At 41.4% G+C, this 18,501-nt stretch overlaps 1 long non-coding RNA gene across 1 annotated transcript; it reads right to left on the bottom strand.

Moving 5' to 3' along the window:
- Window positions 1–2,769: 2,769 nt before the first annotated feature.
- LOC138784706 (uncharacterized) lies at window positions 2,770–16,640 on the bottom strand. Its single transcript, XR_011361912.1, has 3 exons — window positions 16,471–16,640; window positions 13,746–13,859; window positions 2,770–2,857 (listed from the first exon to the last, which is right to left on the bottom strand). It is a non-coding gene; the product is annotated as an uncharacterized lncRNA (long non-coding RNA).
- Window positions 16,641–18,501: the final 1,861 nt, after the last annotated feature.

The following is an 18,501-nucleotide window of genomic DNA, read 5'->3' on the forward strand; positions in this document are numbered from 1 at the left end:
CTTGAAAGTATACGATATACGGCCGCACAATGCACACTACGTATGAGCTTACTGCCGGATCGTGTGCGGCGCCGTTAAAAATGAACAAGACCATTGTTTGAGGACGGAAATGTTCCAACTCACGGCCGTAGATTTCCATGCGGTCCCATACGAAGTACTTATTTCAGCCAAATTGAACTGGATTTTTCGATCCAAAAGGTTCTGTGTGGTTTACGGGGCTGGGCGAAGATTTCCAAGTAAATGACCTGTTTCACATTGCTTCGAATTAAGCTAGGGAAGCATAACTGTACTACGGGCGTATGTTCGCGGTTCGTTCGCATCCGGCCTCATGTCGATTTTTCCCACGCCCGTAGTTTCAGCCGCACATGTACGGTGGCGTACGAACTACGGACGGACTCATACGCAGTGTGAACATAGCCTAATACAGCAATGATCTGATCGATCATTGCTGTATAAAGTATACTGCCGTGATCTCCCATAGAGATATTGAAATACTAAAAGTCCCCCAGGGGGACTAAAAGTTAAAGTGTACAGTAGAAAAATAAAGTGTTTTTATCAATTACAAAAAAAACCTTCCCCATAAAAAAATAAACAAACATATTTGGTATCATTGCGTGCATAATCGCCCATATTATTAAATTATCACATTCCTGATCTCGCACGGCAAATGGCATAAGCGCAAAAAGAAACGCAAATCCAGAAAAATTGTAATAAAAAGTGATCAAAAAGTTACATATACGCAAGTAAGGTACTGATAGAAAGAACACATGATGGCGCAAAAAATGACACCTCACACAGCCCCATAGACCAAAGGATAAAAGCGTTCTAAGGCTGGGAATAGAGCAATTTTAAACACATTTAGTTTTTTTTTTTTTAAAGGTTTTAATTTTTTAAAAGCTGTCACATAAAATAAAAGTCTTACAGGTTACATATCATTGTAATCGTACTGACTTAAGGAACATGCATAACATGTCAATTTTACCATAGGGTGAATGGCGTAAACACAAAACCCCCCAAAATGAAAACAAATTCCTTTTTTCACTGCACGAATAATTTTTTTCTGGTTTCACAGAATATTGTATGGAAAAACTAAGTCTGCCATTACAAAGTACAATTAGTGGTGCCAAAAATAAGGGCTCATGTGGGTCTGTAGGTGAAAAAATGCAAGCGCTATGGCCTTTTGAACACAAGGAGAGAAAAACGAAAACGAAGGGGTTAAAGAAGAGATCCCTGTCCTTAACATGGATCCCTGCAAACAATTAGTGAGCATTTTATAGCCTTATAAAATAAATAATTACTTTTTGTTTTTAAAAAAGTTATTTTTACATCCCTTATCATTGCAATCAGTAGCCTCCATGCAATCTAATGAACTTCACCTCATTATGCATCCACTCATTAAAAGTCTTGTATTCACTAGAACTGTATCTACATGAAGTGATCTATGAGAGCGTTATATTAGCTTAGCAGACGCATCCTTAATTTTACTCATTCGTCTTAATTTTTTGTAATCATTTTCCGTAAAGAGGGTATAGTGTCAGCCTTTGCTTCCATGCTACTGACAGATCCAATCTTGCAGATAATTACCATAAGGAAATTGATGCTTTAGTGTGCAAAGGAGAATTTAATTTACTCAGACATCCCACAGCACAATGCATTCCAAAGGATATCAGGATTTCATTTTTTCAGAAATTAAATAGTACTATATAACATGATTACTTATTATTAAACATCTTTGAACAGTTTTTTTTAACAATTTGATGTGATCATGCAAAGACATTTAACATAAAATTGCTAACTTTTTTTGCTGAGGAATAAAAAGGTCAAGAAACTCATAAAATAAGGTTGGTAAAGTACAAAATAGGAATACACTGTAGATTGTTCAAGGACATACTGAAAACTCTAATTTAATGAAGTGCCTCCATATAGCATACATTTTGAGTAGAGAAACTCTTGGGCAGGAAAGCAATGTTTCTCCTGCTGAAACAAGACTAAATGCTGCTGTGGTACTGCCAGTAGTGTTGTTGTTGTGACGCCAGTGCTTGTCCAGCACACAGGTGTGGTGTTGATACCTGCTTTGTATATGGCAAGTAGCGCTCCCCAGATAGTCGGTAACCTGCTGGGTTGTTGTGGGTCCTTTGGGCTGTTGTCACGGCAGTCCTGAGTGGCAACTGACCCACCCGGATTGTCGGTACTGCCACCTACAGAAGGGGGGAAAAATAACCCAAGGTGTCCGGTTGTGTGTATAGGTGCCGGTGCGGATAGAAGCTGAAAGAGTCCCGGTAGTATAAAAATATAACAGTTTTACTGTAGGGCTTTTCAATATAACAGTACATGTTTTCACAAGTAGATGAATCTTGGTACTCTAGAGTGCTTCACCTTTGTGCTTGCAGGAGGTGCTTGAGAGAGGTAAGAGAGGTAGTTGTAGTGGTGCTTGTAAAATAGAATTTAGAGAAAAAAAGAAGAGTTTGCCAGAGGAGCCCTAACCCTGTGTAGCTATGTACTTTGCCGGAACCTTTAGTAGATATGGCTTCAATAGTGAAGTGTTACTTGTACTTGTGTTTAGACTGTGTCTGACCACCTTCTGCCCCCTGGTATCGTAGAACCCATCCAAATAGGGTAGCACAAGCCCCAGCCATGGTTATCTGGCTGTAGCTAGGTGTCCGAGGTTTCCCAGTTACCTGCACTGCGCGATAGGATACATAGGCATTCTGTACTGGCTGCTTTGTCTTTTCAAGGCTAGTTCCTCTCTTGGTCAGGATACTGCAATGCTCTTTCTAGACGTTTTCCTGGCGTAGGTCAGGGTGTTCCTTGGTTACTTCTCTTCCTTTTGTGTGCTTAGCACTGCATAGTACTCCTCCTACAGGGGGTTAGTGCGTGTAGAGAGTCAGAATAGGTAGAGAGAGAGAAAGCACCTCCTACTGGTCAGCAACAAACACATGGTATAACAACATCAACCCATAACCTTCCTACAATTTATTAAAAAAAGGGAAAACCATGCATTTAAAAGATAGTGGCAATCCCGGAGGGTATATACAAGTACAAAATACTATATTATCTGCCCACCTCACAAAAGCTGCATAAATTAGGGCATCATACCACACATATCATTACGTGGTCTATATCAAAATAGAATAAAGTGCAAGTGCAAAAAATAAAAGCTACCTGGGAGTCTCAAAGTATAAAGTGCTATATGCAAATAATTACATACTTCACATCACTTTCCACTGATATAGCTGGACCACATTTCGCCCTTCAATCTCTATTACCCTGCAAAGGTTTGGGACAGGATAGACATATTACCTATGAGTCAATGACAATCGCACTCCTCCGGGACGCCACCACCCGACGTGCCTTTCGCAATCTTTGTCTGGGGGTATTTTATATGCTATATGATAAAGATTTATTTGCTACTGAAACTCAATATTGTGTGTTTGTATTTGATCTAAGGTAAACTAAGGTAGAAGTCACTTTAGTGCACATAATTTTGTGATTAATTTAGAAGTTTTATACCATAGAGTGGACATTGACAAATTAGGTATTAACTATATGGAATGTTACCTGAAAGGCTGGTAGCATGTACCAAAATATGCAACTCTTTATGTTGGGGGATCTTTGGGATATAGCTTTTTCAGCTTATTTATCTGCTATCTACAAGCTCAATGTTTACAGAAACTACCAATTGGGGGCATCTAATGGATTTCCTAAATGTTTAGGAAATGTTTTTGCACTTTTGCTTTCTACACTTTTTTTTTTTAAAAGGCCATAGCACTTGTATTTTTTTTACCTAGAGACCCACATGACCCCTTATTTTTTGTGACACTAAAAAAAAAATTTGTTTTAATTTCAGGGAGTTTTGTGTTTACGCCATTAGCCCTATTGTAAAAGTGACATATTATCTATGTTCCTCACATCAGTACGATTACAACGATATTTAACTTGTATGACTTTTATTTTATTTGATGGCTTTTAAAAAAAATGAAAACCTTTTTAAAAAAACTAAATGTGTTTAAAATCGCTCTATTCCCATCCTTATTACGCTTTTATTTTTTGGTCTATGGAGCTCTGTGAGGTGTCATTTTATGCGCCTTGACCTGTACTTTCTTATTGGATACCTTGTTTGCGTATATGCAACTTTTTGATCACTTTTTATTACATTTTTTCTGGAATTAATGCAAAGAAAAATGTGCATTTTTGCACTTTGGAATTTTTTTGCCCTTATGCCGTTTACCGCGCGAGATCAGATAATTTAATAGTTTGTGCGAATACGCACGCGGCAATGCCAAATTTGTTTGTATAATTGTTTATATTTATAAAATGGGAAAAGGGGGGTGATTTGAGGGGATTATTTATTATTAAAAAAAAAACATTTTTTACTTTATCTTTTACTTTAAATAGAAGTCCCCCAGGGGGACTTGTATATACACAGCAATGATCAGTCAGATCGGGGATACATTGCTCTGGCCTGCTGCAAATCAGAGCAATGTATTGCCGAGCCGGGATCAGCATCATTGCGATGCAGGGAGGAGATCCGCTCTGAACTCCCTTCGCGCTGCCATGACATACCAGGTGCGCCATGGGACGCAAAGGGGTTAAAGGGAAAATAACAGCTGGTTAGAAGAGTTCCATAGAGCATGGAACACTGAGAATGAAGTAAGCTTTATTACTTTTATCCCCAACTCTGTTTTTGTTATATCTTCTTGGTTTGGTGCACTAGGGGGCCATAGTACCCCCTTCTCATGAATTGTTATCCTGTGCTTTGTAGTAATGAGTGTCCAGGAGTGACGTAACTGCAAAGCTCTGCCTCAATATTCATGAGGAGGCAGTAGGCAGGCTGAATCTGTGCACCGAGGGCTGTGCCCCAGTATACAAAACTACCTAATTTATATATTAATAAAACAGAAGATTTGACAGAAACAGAACCGAGGAGGAAGGTAAGAAAATTACTTTATTGTCAGCATTGAAACATACCAGTAAGTTATTTTTTTTCTTTTTAAGGTATTACTACTTTGGCATAATAGAAACTATTTTCCTTTAAAAAAAAAAAAAAAAAACACAAAAACTGTCCCCACTTTCCACTTTGACTTTTTGATTGCTTTTTTCAGTTTTTTTTGTAGGCAGATTGACAAAATACAGCAACTCTGGAGCTTTTTAAAAAAATTTTTTACAGGGTTGATCGATTGGTCTAAATAATGTTATATCTTTAGAGCTCGGGTCATAATGAACGTGGCGTTAACAAACATAGAGCAGTGTATTGTAATTTTCAGAATTATGTTATGCATTTATGTCTGAACACATCAGGAGGCAGCAATGATGGTCTTCTGATCAATGGACGATCAGGATAGTTTTATGGTGATGATTTTCATATTATGTGTAGGGCTACTGTCATGCTGCGGTATCTGCTTTTGACTATGTTTCAGTCTTTTAAAAGTTGGTTGGTTTCGGCAGGGCCGGCTCCAGGTTTTTGTGGGCCCTTGGTCGAGAGAGCCTCGGCGGGCCCCTTTGAATAGCAAATTATATGGCATCATTGTTAGAGGGTCTCTAGCTCTTGATTCTGTGTAGGGGATCAGCTGTGTTATATACTTATTACCCCCCCTCCTGTTTGAGTGTGTATATATCTATCTCTCGAGCACATATATACACACACTCATACAGTAGGAGGATAATAAGTATATAATACACTGCTGTATACCTACACAGAATGGAGAGATATATACACACTCATACAGAAGGATAAAAAGTATATACTACACTGCTGATTACCTTTTTCACCTCGGGGCACACCTACCAAATAAAGTTTGACAAAATAACAAAAAAAACAACAAACATAATTCGGTAACTCACAGGTGACGTCTTCTTTGATCTGATGCGATCGCTCTCTGTTTCCTCGCCATCCGGCCCAGACCACCATGATGATTTCTTCCAGCTACAATTCTTCTCTTCAGAACCTGTGAGACAAACATCTTAGGCTCCGCACATTTCCAGCAACTTCCTTCCCTTTTCCCCACCCATAGGCTCCTATACATTAGTAACTCCGCTGCTTGGTGTCATGTGCAGTAAAGTAAGAAGGTTTGTGTCCCCATGCTGTGCCCCCATATAGTAATAATGCCCTCTGTCCCCATAGTAATGCCCCCTGCTCTGCCCCATAGTAAATGACCCCTGCCCTGTCCCATAGTAGATGTCCCCTGCCCTGCCCCATAGTAGATGACCCCTGCCCTGTCCCATAGTAGATGACTCCTACCCTGTCCCATAGTAGATTCCCCCTGCCCTGTCCCATAGTAGATGACCCCTGCCCTGTCCCATAGTAGATGTCCCCTGCCCTGTCCCATAGTAGATGACCCCTGCCCTGTCCCATAGTAGATTTCCCCTGCCCTGCCCCATAGTAAATGACCCCTGCCCTGTCCCATAGTAGATTCCCCCTGCCCTGTCCCATAGTAGATGACCCCTGCCCTGTCCCATAGTAGATGTCCCCTGCCCTGTCCCATAGTAGATGACCCCTGCCCTGTCCCATAGTAGATGACCCCTGCCCTGTCCCATAGTAAATGACCCCTGCCCTGTCCCATAGTAGATGACCCCTACCCTGTCCCATAGTAGATGACCCCTACCCTGTCCCATAGTAGATGACCCCTACCCTGTCCCATAGTAGATGCCCCCTGCTCTGCCTTAACACAAAACAAAAAATCATACTCACCTAATCCAAGGGACGGTCCTCTTCTTCCTGGCTTCTCCCTTCTGCTAGCAGGGACGGATCCGCTAGCAGGCGCGATGACGTCATCGCTCTGCGCCTGCTGAGGGGATCACGTCCTGAAGCGCTGCGGAGGAAGGCCCAGCCCAGGACGTCATTGAGGACGTCGCATCCGCCCAGCAACGCCACACCCCCCGGATGTCGCCAGCAACGCGGCCCGCCGCATCCCCCGTACTCACTGTCGGCACGACAGTGAGTACGGGGGATGCGGCGGGCCCCATTGCTGGCGATATCCAGTGGCTCATTGCTCGGGCAAGTGCCGGGGGGCCCCTTGAGAGGCTGTGGGCCCCGGCACTTGCCCGAGTACGCCACGTGCTGACGCCGGCCCTGGGTTTCGGTCATATATGGTCTCCATGAGCACTCCCTGATACAAAGAAATATTTTTAAGGCCCGAATACAATAGAGTTGATTTATATCATAGCATTTTTACAGATGGGCTTTACATTTGGTATCAGGTCCCTCTAGTAAAATGCTGTCTTTGGTTTTCCCCTTTGGGCCTCATTTACTAACAATGCACCAATTTTAAGCTATTATGTCGTTTGTGTCTGGCTTTTTGCACCAATGTGGCACCCACCCTCAGAGAGCAAAACTAAAACACAACCATCCCGCCTCCCTAGAAGTTGCTGGTTTTTAGGATAGAAAACCCGTCAAAAAATAACTTTTTGAGTAATAAATCTGTTGGTTTGCGGTGGGTTTTAAAAGACACAACCATGACAAACCAACGGCACACCCAGGGCCGTATTAAAGGGGTTGTCCAGCGAAAAAAAATTATTCACAGAATAACACACATTACAAAGTTATACAACTTTGTAATGTATGTTATGTCTGTGAATGGCCCCCTTCCCCGTGTCCCACCACCCCCACCCGTGTAACCGGAAGTGTGGTGCGCTATACATTACCTGTCGCGTGCCGACCACGGTCTCCGATCGTCAGCAGTGACGTCTTCTTCGGGAGCTTGGCGGATCTTCCCGAGTGCCGGCCGCCCTCTGCACCGTCATCCGAAGCTCAGCCGCGATTGGCTGAGCATAACTGTGATCAGCCAATCGCGGCTGAGCAGCTGATGACGTGGCCGCGTCATCAGCCGCTCAGCCGCGATTGGCTGAGCACAGTTATGCTCAGCCAATCGCGGCTGAGCTTCGGATGACGCTGCAGAGGGTGGCCGGCACTCGGGAAGATCCGCCAAGCTCCCGAAGAAGACGTCACTGCTGACGATCGGAGACCGTGGACGACACGACATGCGGTGAGTATAATGCACCACACTTCCGGGTCTAGCGTGGGTGGGGGGAAACACGGGGAAGGGGGCCATTCACAGACATAACATACATTACAAAGTTGTATAACTTTGTAATGTGTGTTATTCTGTGAATAATTTTTTTTCGCCGGACAACCCCTTTAACAGCTGCTGCTGCCCTAGGCACTATATCTGAAGACGGCCCATTTTGGGGAGCGACGGGGAGAGTGATTTCGACCACATGCATTTCTCTACATGTAGAAATATTGTCTGAATTGTATTTTCATAGTTTTTAACTGCTTAAAACATAAATTTCCACATTAAATGAATGATTAGAGCCGTCTGCATATTGTCTAAAGGAATTCTCACCACAGGATTGGTAAATTGATACGTAATAGCTCCAGGCGCCACCGCCACACCAGACCTGATCATACCTCCATCCTCAAAAAGTCACCAGATTTATTGGCAAGTCTGACCAGGAGGTGGGAGACTAAAAAAATTAAAAAACAAAAAAAAAGTAGTTTTTTCCCCCTGCTCCCTGGTGCTGCCCCCCTGCAAGGTGCTGCCCTAGGCACCGGACCATGGGTGCCTAATGGTAAATACGGCCCTGGGCACACCCGCTTGGTGGGTTTTTGGCCAAAAATGGTTTGTCTGGTTTGTGGACAAATTGTGTCACACACCTAGTAAATGTGTCGGACCACTAAAAGTGGACAAAGAATTGACAATTTGCCGCCAAGAACACTTTAGTAAATTAGCCCCATTGTGTCAGAAGTCTTGTCTGGCGGTTTTCTTTAGACACCATGGGGGACATGCATGAAAAGTCTTTAATGCCTTTTTTAGGTGCAGATGGGGCAGATCGGCGTAAAAATATTCGCAAATGGTATTTTTGCAAATATTTTTTTGCATCTGCCCCATCTGCGCCACCTTCACCAGTGTGGCGGAAAGGGGGCGTTATGAGGGTGCGGCTGCACGCAGTGGGGGCGCGGCCTTTGCATGCTGAAAATGATACTGAAACCTACGCCAGGGATTTATGGACACGCAATGTGCCTCTACATAAATCCCCTAAGCTGCGGGGACATTTGTAAGCCCGGCGTAAAAAACTTTGGACTTCATGAATGTCCCCCCCTTGGGTTTCATTCTGACATAACTACCATGTAGATCTAATATGAGCAGCTTCCTTTTATTGGCATACTATTGTTCCTTGAAATACCCTAATTAATGGTACTTGTAGGTCTGAGGATGAAATTCTGGGGTTCTTAGGCTATGTTAACAAAAGTCAAATTCGATTCGGATTTTGGCATAGATGCAATGGCAAAATTTTCAGCAAATCCTGTAACAACCTCTAATGCATGCAAAAAATTTTCCACAAACCTGTTCACTTGAAACTTTCTGTTAAGTTTTCAATCTGTCAATTAATCAATATGGTACTGATTTGGTTTTATTGGATTCTAATTTTAATTCCTTAGCCTGATAAGGCCCACACGCCCAGTGAGATTGCCCCCATTATAAGGGTTTGTTAACACTACGGAATTTGAGCAGAATTTCAAGTGGACATGTCAATTTTTGGGTGTATGACGGAGGACGCGTGACATTATATTAAATGATTGGGACAGGCGGAACACCAAGCGGCGCGGACTCCACTTGAAATTTGTCTCAAATTTCGTAGTGTGAATGGACCCTAACACTGCATTCCAATTATCCTGCCTCAGCAGGGATACCATGGCCCCCACCCTGAACCAAGCTGTGATCAATATTAGAACTATCCCCCCCCCATATACAGTTGCCAGACCTGACCAGACGAGACCAGATCAGGAACCAAGATGGGTGAGACTATCCCCTAGAACTACAACCCCCACCATGTCCTGCTAACAGTTTATGGTGGGAGTTGTAGCTTTGCAGCTTGTGGCCATCCAGGTGGCAGAACTACAATCCCCATTATGCCATGCTGACAGTCATGATGGGAGTTTTAGTTTTGCAGCCTGTGGCCATCCATTAATGCGGACATCTTTACACCATTCAACCTGTGGTAAAACTGACATGTAACCCATGTTTCTCAGGTCAGTAGGATTACAATAGGCAATGTATATAACTTTTACTCCATTATATTTTCCTTTAACTAAATGGCCCAGATTTATCAAACGGTGTAAAATATATACAAGTGTAAACTGCTCATAGCAACCAATCACAGTTCATTTTTCATTTTACCAGAGTTAAAAGCTGAGCTGTGATTGGTTTTTGTGGGCAGTTTACACCAGTCTATATTTTACACCCTTAAACCTGCCCCAATATGTTTAACACGGCGGCGGCCGCGCTCTGAACCGCGGCGGTCCTGGGTGTCGCTTGTAGCCTGGGACCGCAGGTATTAGAGGGCACGGTTCGATTGCCGCGCCCGCTAATACAGTAATCGGATGCAGCTGTCAAAGTTGACAGCTGCATCCGATTACCGTTTGCAGCGTCATCCCTGGTGTCTAGTGGGGAGATCGCTCCTTCGGGACGTTGTCCCGGAGGAGCGAACTCCGTTTCTGAAGCCGGCAGGGGACTGCTCCAAGATGGCGCCGTCCCCGGCTCGGCACTCGGTTACTTCCGGCTGCAACAGCCGGAAGTAAACGAGTGCCTATCTTATGGATCTCTGCAGCATATCTATGCTGCAGAGATCGCTATGAGAGATCAAAGCACTTATACTAGAAGTCCCCTAGGGGGGCTTCTAGTATAGGTGTAAAAGTTCAAAAAAAAGTGTTGTTGTCAATAAAAAGCCCCCTCCCCTAATAAAAGTCAGAATCACCCCCCTTTTCCCAGGTTATTAATAAAAGTAAATAAATAAATAAATAAACAAACATGTTTGGTATCGCCGCGTGCGTAATCGGAACTATTAATTAATCACATTACTGATCTCGCACGGTAAACTGCGTAAGCGCCAAAAAACCCAAAGTGCTAAATTGCACATTTTTGGTCACACCAAATCCAGAAAAATGTTAATAAAAAGCGATCAAAAAGTCGTATATGCGCAATCAAGGTACCGATAGAAAGAACACATCATGGCGCAAAAAATGACACCTCACTCAGCCCCATAGACCAAAGGATAAAAGTGCTATAAGCCTGGGAATGGAGCGATTTTAAGGAACGTATATTTGTAAACAATAGTTTTAATTTTTTACAGGCCATCAGATACAAGAAAAGTTATACAAGTTATATATTGTTTTAATTGTAACAACTTGTGGAACATATATAACAAGTCAGTTTTACCCCAGGGCGAACGGCGTAAAAACACATATCCACTAAAAACACAAAATGTGGGGGGTTTTTTCAATTTCACCACACATTGAATTTTCTCCTGCTTTTGCAGTGTACTTTATGCAAAAATTCAGCCTGTCATTGCAAAGTACAATTAGTGGCGCAAAAAATAAGGGCTCATGTGGGTTTCTAGGTGAAAAAATGCAACTGCTATGGCCTTTTATGCACAAGGAAGAAAAAACGAAAACGCAAAAACCAAAATTGCCCCGGTCCTTAAGGGGTTAAAATTGCTCTATTATGATCCTTTTAACAATTTTATTTTTTTGGTCAAAATGGCTGTTTGACACATTTTTTGCGCCATGATCTGTACTTTTTATTGGTAGCTTGCTTGTATATGCAAATTTTTTTTATCAAGTTTTAGTTACATTTTCCTGGCTGTTATGTTACAAAAAATCAGCAATTTTGCACTTTTGTGTTTTTTCGCACCTATGCTGTTTACTGTGCGAGATCAGAAAGGGTTTTGCTGTTTTGACAATGGTTAATTAGCTGATTCGACCGATCGGTTCGATCTCTGATAGCAACCAGGAGCAGAACAGTATAGAGCAGGAGTGGGCAATTAATTTTTTCAATGGCCACATGAGAAATTTAATTGGTTATCGAGGGCCAGATTGGTACTTGGGGACAGCGGTGAGGCAGGTGTGTGTGTGTGTGATTTCTTGTAGCTACAATTCATCTCTTCAGAACCTGCCAGAGAAACATCTTAGGCTCTGGACTTTTCCTTTTACTTCCTTTAACTTTCCTTTTAACTACCAATATGGTCCCATAAAGTAGTAATTCGGCTTTGGTGTCATGCACAGTAAAGTGAGTAAGTATGTGGGTTGCCCCTGTATGTAATAATATCACCTTCTATGACCCCCCCCATATAATAATTATAATGTCCCCTGCTTTGCCCCCCATATAGTAATAATGTCCCCAGCTATGCACCCCCCCATCCATAGTAATAATCCTTAGTAATAAATGCATGGCTGATCTATAAAATTGATGCCATACTATAAATAGTATACTTCAGATACCTTAAAGGGGTAGTGCGGCGCTAAACAATTATTCACTAAATAACACACATTACAAAGTTATACAACTTTTTAATGTATGTTATGTTAGTGAATGGCCCCCTTCCCTGTGTTTCCCCCCACCCAAGGTAGACCCAAAAGTGTAGTGCTCTATACTCACCTGATCCGTGTCGACCCCGTCCGCCATCTTGCGACAATGATGTAATCTTCGGGCGGGCGGCTAAACCGCTCCGACCGTGCCTCGTGCTGGCCGGCCGGCACGAGGGAAGGTCGGAGCGGTTCGGCCGGCCGCCCAAAGATTACATCATTGTCACAAGATGGCGGACGGGGGTCGACACGGATCAGGTAAGTATAGAGCACTACACTTCCGGGTCTACCTTGGGTGGGGGGAAACACGGGTAGCATGGGTGGGGGGCCAATCACTAACATAACATACATTACAAAGTTGTATAACTTTGTAATGTGTGTTATTTAGTGAATAATTGTTTAGCGCCGCACTACCCCTTTAAGAGCCATCCCTAATTCATTCATATAATTATCTACTTTTGTGTGACAGGTACACACTGGAATAGGATCTCGGATCTGATTTTTTCCCGTTTGAGACAGAAAAAATATTCTTTCCATCACCATAGCACAACATCTTGCAAACTTACCTCACCAAGTTCCCAGACCAGCACTGAGCAGTCTGACCTGTGAATCCAGTGTTTTATGTGCCCAGACAATCTTCAAAGTACACAGCTGTTTGTTTCCTCTTCCTGCTCACTCATGCCCCCTTGGCCCCTCCCTCCTCCGTACATTATAATGGATACAGCTAACCTGTCATCACTTCGCTCCTTCGTAATGTAGACAACTTTGTCAGATAATTAGTAGATAAGGTGAATGGTTTAAATGACAGTTACACTGTAACAAAACTGGGAACCATATAACTTCAAGATTGCACGCTGTTAGTGAAAATGCTATGTAAATAATCTTTACAGACCTAAGGCTGGGTTCACACTACGTATATTTCAGTCAGTATTGTGGTCCTCATATTGCAACCAAAACCAGGAGTGGATTAAAAACACAGAAAGGCTCTGTTCACACAATGTTGAAATTGAGTGGATGGCCGCCATTTAATGGCAAATATTTGCTGTTATTTTAAAACAACGGCTGTTATTTTGAAATAATGGCAGTTATTTACTGTTATATGGCGGCCATCCACTCAATTTCAACATTGTGTGAACAGAGCCTTTCTGTGTTTTCAATCCACTCCTGGTTTTGGTTGCAATACTGACTGAAATATACGTAGTGTGAACGCAGCCTCAATCTGTATGCAGTTGTGTTCCTTTTACACGTACTGTAGAAAAAAGTAGTAAACAGTAATCAATAGTTTAGAGAGGTTCTTAATGTAAAGCTACAAGCAAAATTTTAAGCAGCACTACAGAGGGTTAACATTAGAGCTTATAAAAACTCTTTCATAAATGCAACGCACACGTAGTCATTCATTTTTGTGTCTGCAGATGAAGGGGGAGATGGAAGATTAGAATTTGCTGGGTGGATAGCTATCCAATGAACCCTGCCAGTGTATCCAGGGATGTTTGGAGTGCTGAAAAAAAGAAAAGTAAATAACATTAGTAATGCCAAAGACAATGAGATACCATCACCTTCAAGGTTATACAATGGAGAAGTAAACAAGTAAGCGTAATGATTAATTTGCTTTATATTGCCCCATAATGATCATGAAATAAAATGTACTTCTGAGATGGAAAGAGCATCTACAATTATAATGAAACAGTAAAATACTTAAAAAAAAAAAAAGGTAAGATTTTTTTTTATCAAAAAGAATAAAAAACTTCTAGGTTTGTTAAAAAGATAAATACTGTTTAGCATCAAATTTGACAAAATACTTCTGTTCCCTAAAAAAAAACAAGGACACTATGTAAGAAAAGTCATGAAATTAAAGAATTTTAATCATAAAAAGACACAATACAGATTTACTATTCCAAATTCTGGCTTAATTTGCATTAAAGGGGAACTCCAGGTAGTGGGGAAAAAAATGAAACGTCTGCAGAAGCATTTAGCCTTGCTTACCTATTTATCCCAGTTTTGAAACTATCAAAAATCCATTTGTTTTGTTTCTTTTTGTTCTGTATTGTGTGTGTACTTCCGGGTTGAGCAGTTGTACACAGTACTACAGTTTCCAGAATGCAATGCTTTCCCTCAGCTGTTCATCACAGTCCTCATCCCTACCCATTCCCCGCCCAAAACTGTTGCAGAACATCTAGGCTGTGTTCACACATTGCAGTTTCATTGTGTTACTGAATTATTTGCAGTATTTTATCATTTCATTGTGGTCTCACCCACACAGCACACTGTATTTTCTACCTGTAACACAGATATTGGAATAAAGTAAACAACTTTTTGAATTTAATTGAAAAAAAAAAATTCGTTTTATGTGCACATATTATGATCAAGCATCTTTAATCTTTGAAGTTGAGCCCCACAATAAGGACTTTATCCAATATTATCTTACATGGGAGATACTGTTTATGCCTTGTTTTTGTGCAGGTGAGATTGGCAGTGCTGCATCTGATCCTCTCTGCTGTTTAGCATCATTTAATCGTATTATTGCTTCATTTTTGTGAATACGCTGCAGTACTGCACTGAAGCTCCAACATGTGTGAACACAGCCCTAATTTTACTGCAGATTTTTGCACAATCAACGAATTTGCTACACCTGCTTCTGGCTGGAGAAAGATGGTGAATTACCAGGGGATTGGGGGATCCAGCCAAGCCTCCTGGAACATCGCGCCCTGCCCCCTGTCTGCATCATTAGCCTGATCTCAGCAAACACACACAATGTGAGACAGAGGCATGGAAGATTTGCCTCCTAAGGTGGGAAAGCAGAGGGAGCAGGAGACAATGTGGATTGGCACAGAGGCCTTTTTTTTCACTTCCTGGATTTCTATCAGCTACCAGTATGGCAGAATCGTACAGATATGGTAATACATTGTATAGACACATGTATATAAGTTTTAATGTACTATTAATACAAAACAAGTTTTCCATACGTGGAGTTCCCCTTTAAAACAAATCTGGTATACACTATATTGTATGTATTTTAGACACTTGTGCCTCATCCAATAAGAAGTGCAGGTTAGCAGAAAGTGGGCCTGGCTTCAGCAGTTGTATGCAAAAATTTACAATAGGTGGTGGAAAGTTCTGGAGAAAAAAAAATATTTTCTTACATATAATTTTCTCTTCACGCTGACAGCTTCCTCATTTGCAATGTTTGTTCTATTGCTAACACGCATCAGAATAGACATTAGGGAAGGCTCAGTATAACTATTAGTGGCAATAGCAATATCTAACTGTGATGGGAGCAAGGCTTCTTCTGAAGCCCATAATTCCTGAAACAGCCACTGGTGGCAACATAGGGGCCGCATCCCTCCTTACTGCTGTTAGTCAATAAAAACATTAAGAAAAAAATACATTTTCTTTAATAAAGTTATACTATAAAGTTATATAACTTTATAAAAGAAATGGAAAAAGAATTAATTCTCAGTAATACTCCTTTAACCCTGTCAGGACCTGGCTAATTTTCGTTATTCCATTTTTATTTTTTCCTCCTTTGTTTTTTCTAGTTTAAGGCTATGTTCACACTACGTAAAAGATCGGCCGTTCCGTGACCCCGGCCGGGTCACAGAACGGTCGGTCTCTGGCCGGATCATCTCAGCCGGATGATCCTTTCCGCCGCAGAGCTCTGATGCGGGCGCATCAGCGTAGCCCGCATCAGAGCTTCCCATAGCGCACAGTGAACTGACAGGTCTTTCTGTGGCCAGAATTCACTGAATTCCGGCGGCAGAAAACTGACATGTCAGTTGTTTGCGGTGGAGTATGGGATCCCGGCCGGAGCGTGTACGATGTGTGTACGCTCCGGCCGGGATCCCATAGAACAACAGGCATTGTTCCACCGCGGTAAAAGTACGGCCGTTGTTGCCATCGGCACCAACGGCCATACTTTTACATAGTGTGAACATAGCCTAAAAGGCCATAGTGCTTGCATTTTTTTCACCTACAGACTCAATGAGCAAATTGTATTTTGCATTGACAGACATTTTTTCATATCATATACTGTGAAACCGGGAAAAAAATATTTGCACAGTGAAATTGAAAAAAATAAATAAATTAAAGTGTCACTGTCCTTATAACTTTACCAGAAATCCAGGTCCAGTCTCCTGAAGGCAGAAAAAAGGGACTAAACAGGAATTCCGGCCAGTACAGAAAGTCACAGTTCAATGTTTCCGTCAATCCCATGACCTCCTTCTCTCTGTGAGCGCTCAGATAGCCTGGGAAACACAGGACTTCATATTTTCTGACTGTTTCCTGTTTTTTTTTGAGAAAAAGAAAGTCAGAAATCAGGAAGTGCCTTGTTTTCCATGATAACTAAAAAAAATAATAAATGTAAATTGCAAACTTGCATTATATCACATCTACTGTTGATTTACATTTTGAAAGTTATAACAACAGAGACACTTTAAATTCTCTAAAGAATTCCTTTCTATTGCCATATTTTGACCTAGTTTATATAAAAAAAGGAGGTTTGCTAGCTCAGCTCCTGCTAGTCAGACTATTCAGTCAGCTTCTAGTTTTGTTGCATAGCCCTAAGCCAAGTTCAGCAAGATTTTTCCCTCCTATTACAAGCAAGTCACTACCAGTCTATGCTGCAAGGATTTGTCTATGTTCTCCTTCTTTGTCTAGGCCAGGGGCAGGGAACATGGGCTCTCCAGCTGTTGCAAAACTAAAGATTTGGTTGTCCAGGCATGAAGGAAGTTGTAGTTTTGCAACAGCTGGAGAGCCAAGCTTTCCTACCCCTGGTCTAGACCAAGGTTATTTAACCCCTTAAGGACAGAGCCTGAAATGGCCTTAATGACAGAGACAAATTTTATGAATATGACCTGTGTCACTTTATTCATTAATAACTTCGGGATGCTTTTACCTATCTGGCTGATTCTGAGATTGTTTTCTCGTGACATATTGTACTTTACATTTCTGGTAAATTGGAGTCGATACTCATAACGAATCTTTATGAAAAAAAACCAAATAATGTGAAAAAATGTGAAAAAATGCATTTTTCCAACTTTGAAACTTTTTTGCGTATACAGAAAGTGGTTATACCACATAAATTATATATTAAATAGCATTAGCAACATGTCTACTTTATGTTGGCGGCATTTATTAAACTATCTTTCATTTTTTTTAGACAATAGGAAGCTTAAAACATTAGCAGCAAATTTCCAAATTTTCAGTAAAATTTCAAAATCAGATATTTTTAGGGACCTGTTCAGGTGGGGGCTAGGTTCACACTATGTAACTGTGCGGCTATACTTTTTATGCGGCTGTAAATGTGCGGATGAAACTCCGGCCGTGGGAAAAAATAGACATGCGGCTCAAAACATACGGTCATTTACTTTGAAATCTGGTTCAACTAAAAATAACAAATAAAATCTTAAGAAAGTGATGCAAACACGTCTGGATGCATCTGGGAAAGCAGGGAACACAGTTTACATGAATTGCTATTACCGGGGTTTGCGATCCTCTGCACTAATGCCGATGTCTCTCATGGTTAATCTATTAAAATAATAAAACACATTTTCATTGTAATAAAGTGCCTTTCGTTGTTCAATAATTAAATTTAAACTAATCCATCATTTTGCAATTAAATATACTGTTAAAATAAATAGATATATAAATAAATGTATATTTATATATATATTTATTTTTTGACAGTATATTTAATTGCACAATGATGGATTCGTTAGAATTAAATTATTGACCAACGAAACTGAATTTATTTCAACGAAATTGTGTTTTATTAATTAAATATTAATTAGTACAGGAAGCTCCATAAGCCGTTAATTCATATGCCGGCAATAGAGCTTTCTGTACTAATCATCACTTAACTTTAATGAAAACATCAAATGTTTCTTCTAATTATGTTATCACAATAGCATTATTAGAAGAAACATTTAGAATTATATGTGCGCTCAGCTGATTGGCTGATCGGCTGAGCGCACATATAATGAGCCGGTCCGCAGCACAGTGACTTCATTGTGCTGCGGACCAGCGAAGAGGACACATCGGGGTGAGTATAGAGCTCTCCCCACCCCCTCCCCAGCACTGCACCCCTCCCAGCAAGGAAGGGGGGGTCAGTTAACCCCTTCCTTGCTGGGATGGGTGCAGTCTGA

The sequence above is a fragment of the Dendropsophus ebraccatus genome, chromosome 2, assembly GCF_027789765.1.
Source record: "Dendropsophus ebraccatus isolate aDenEbr1 chromosome 2, aDenEbr1.pat, whole genome shotgun sequence".
NCBI lineage: Eukaryota > Metazoa > Chordata > Amphibia > Anura > Hylidae > Dendropsophus > Dendropsophus ebraccatus.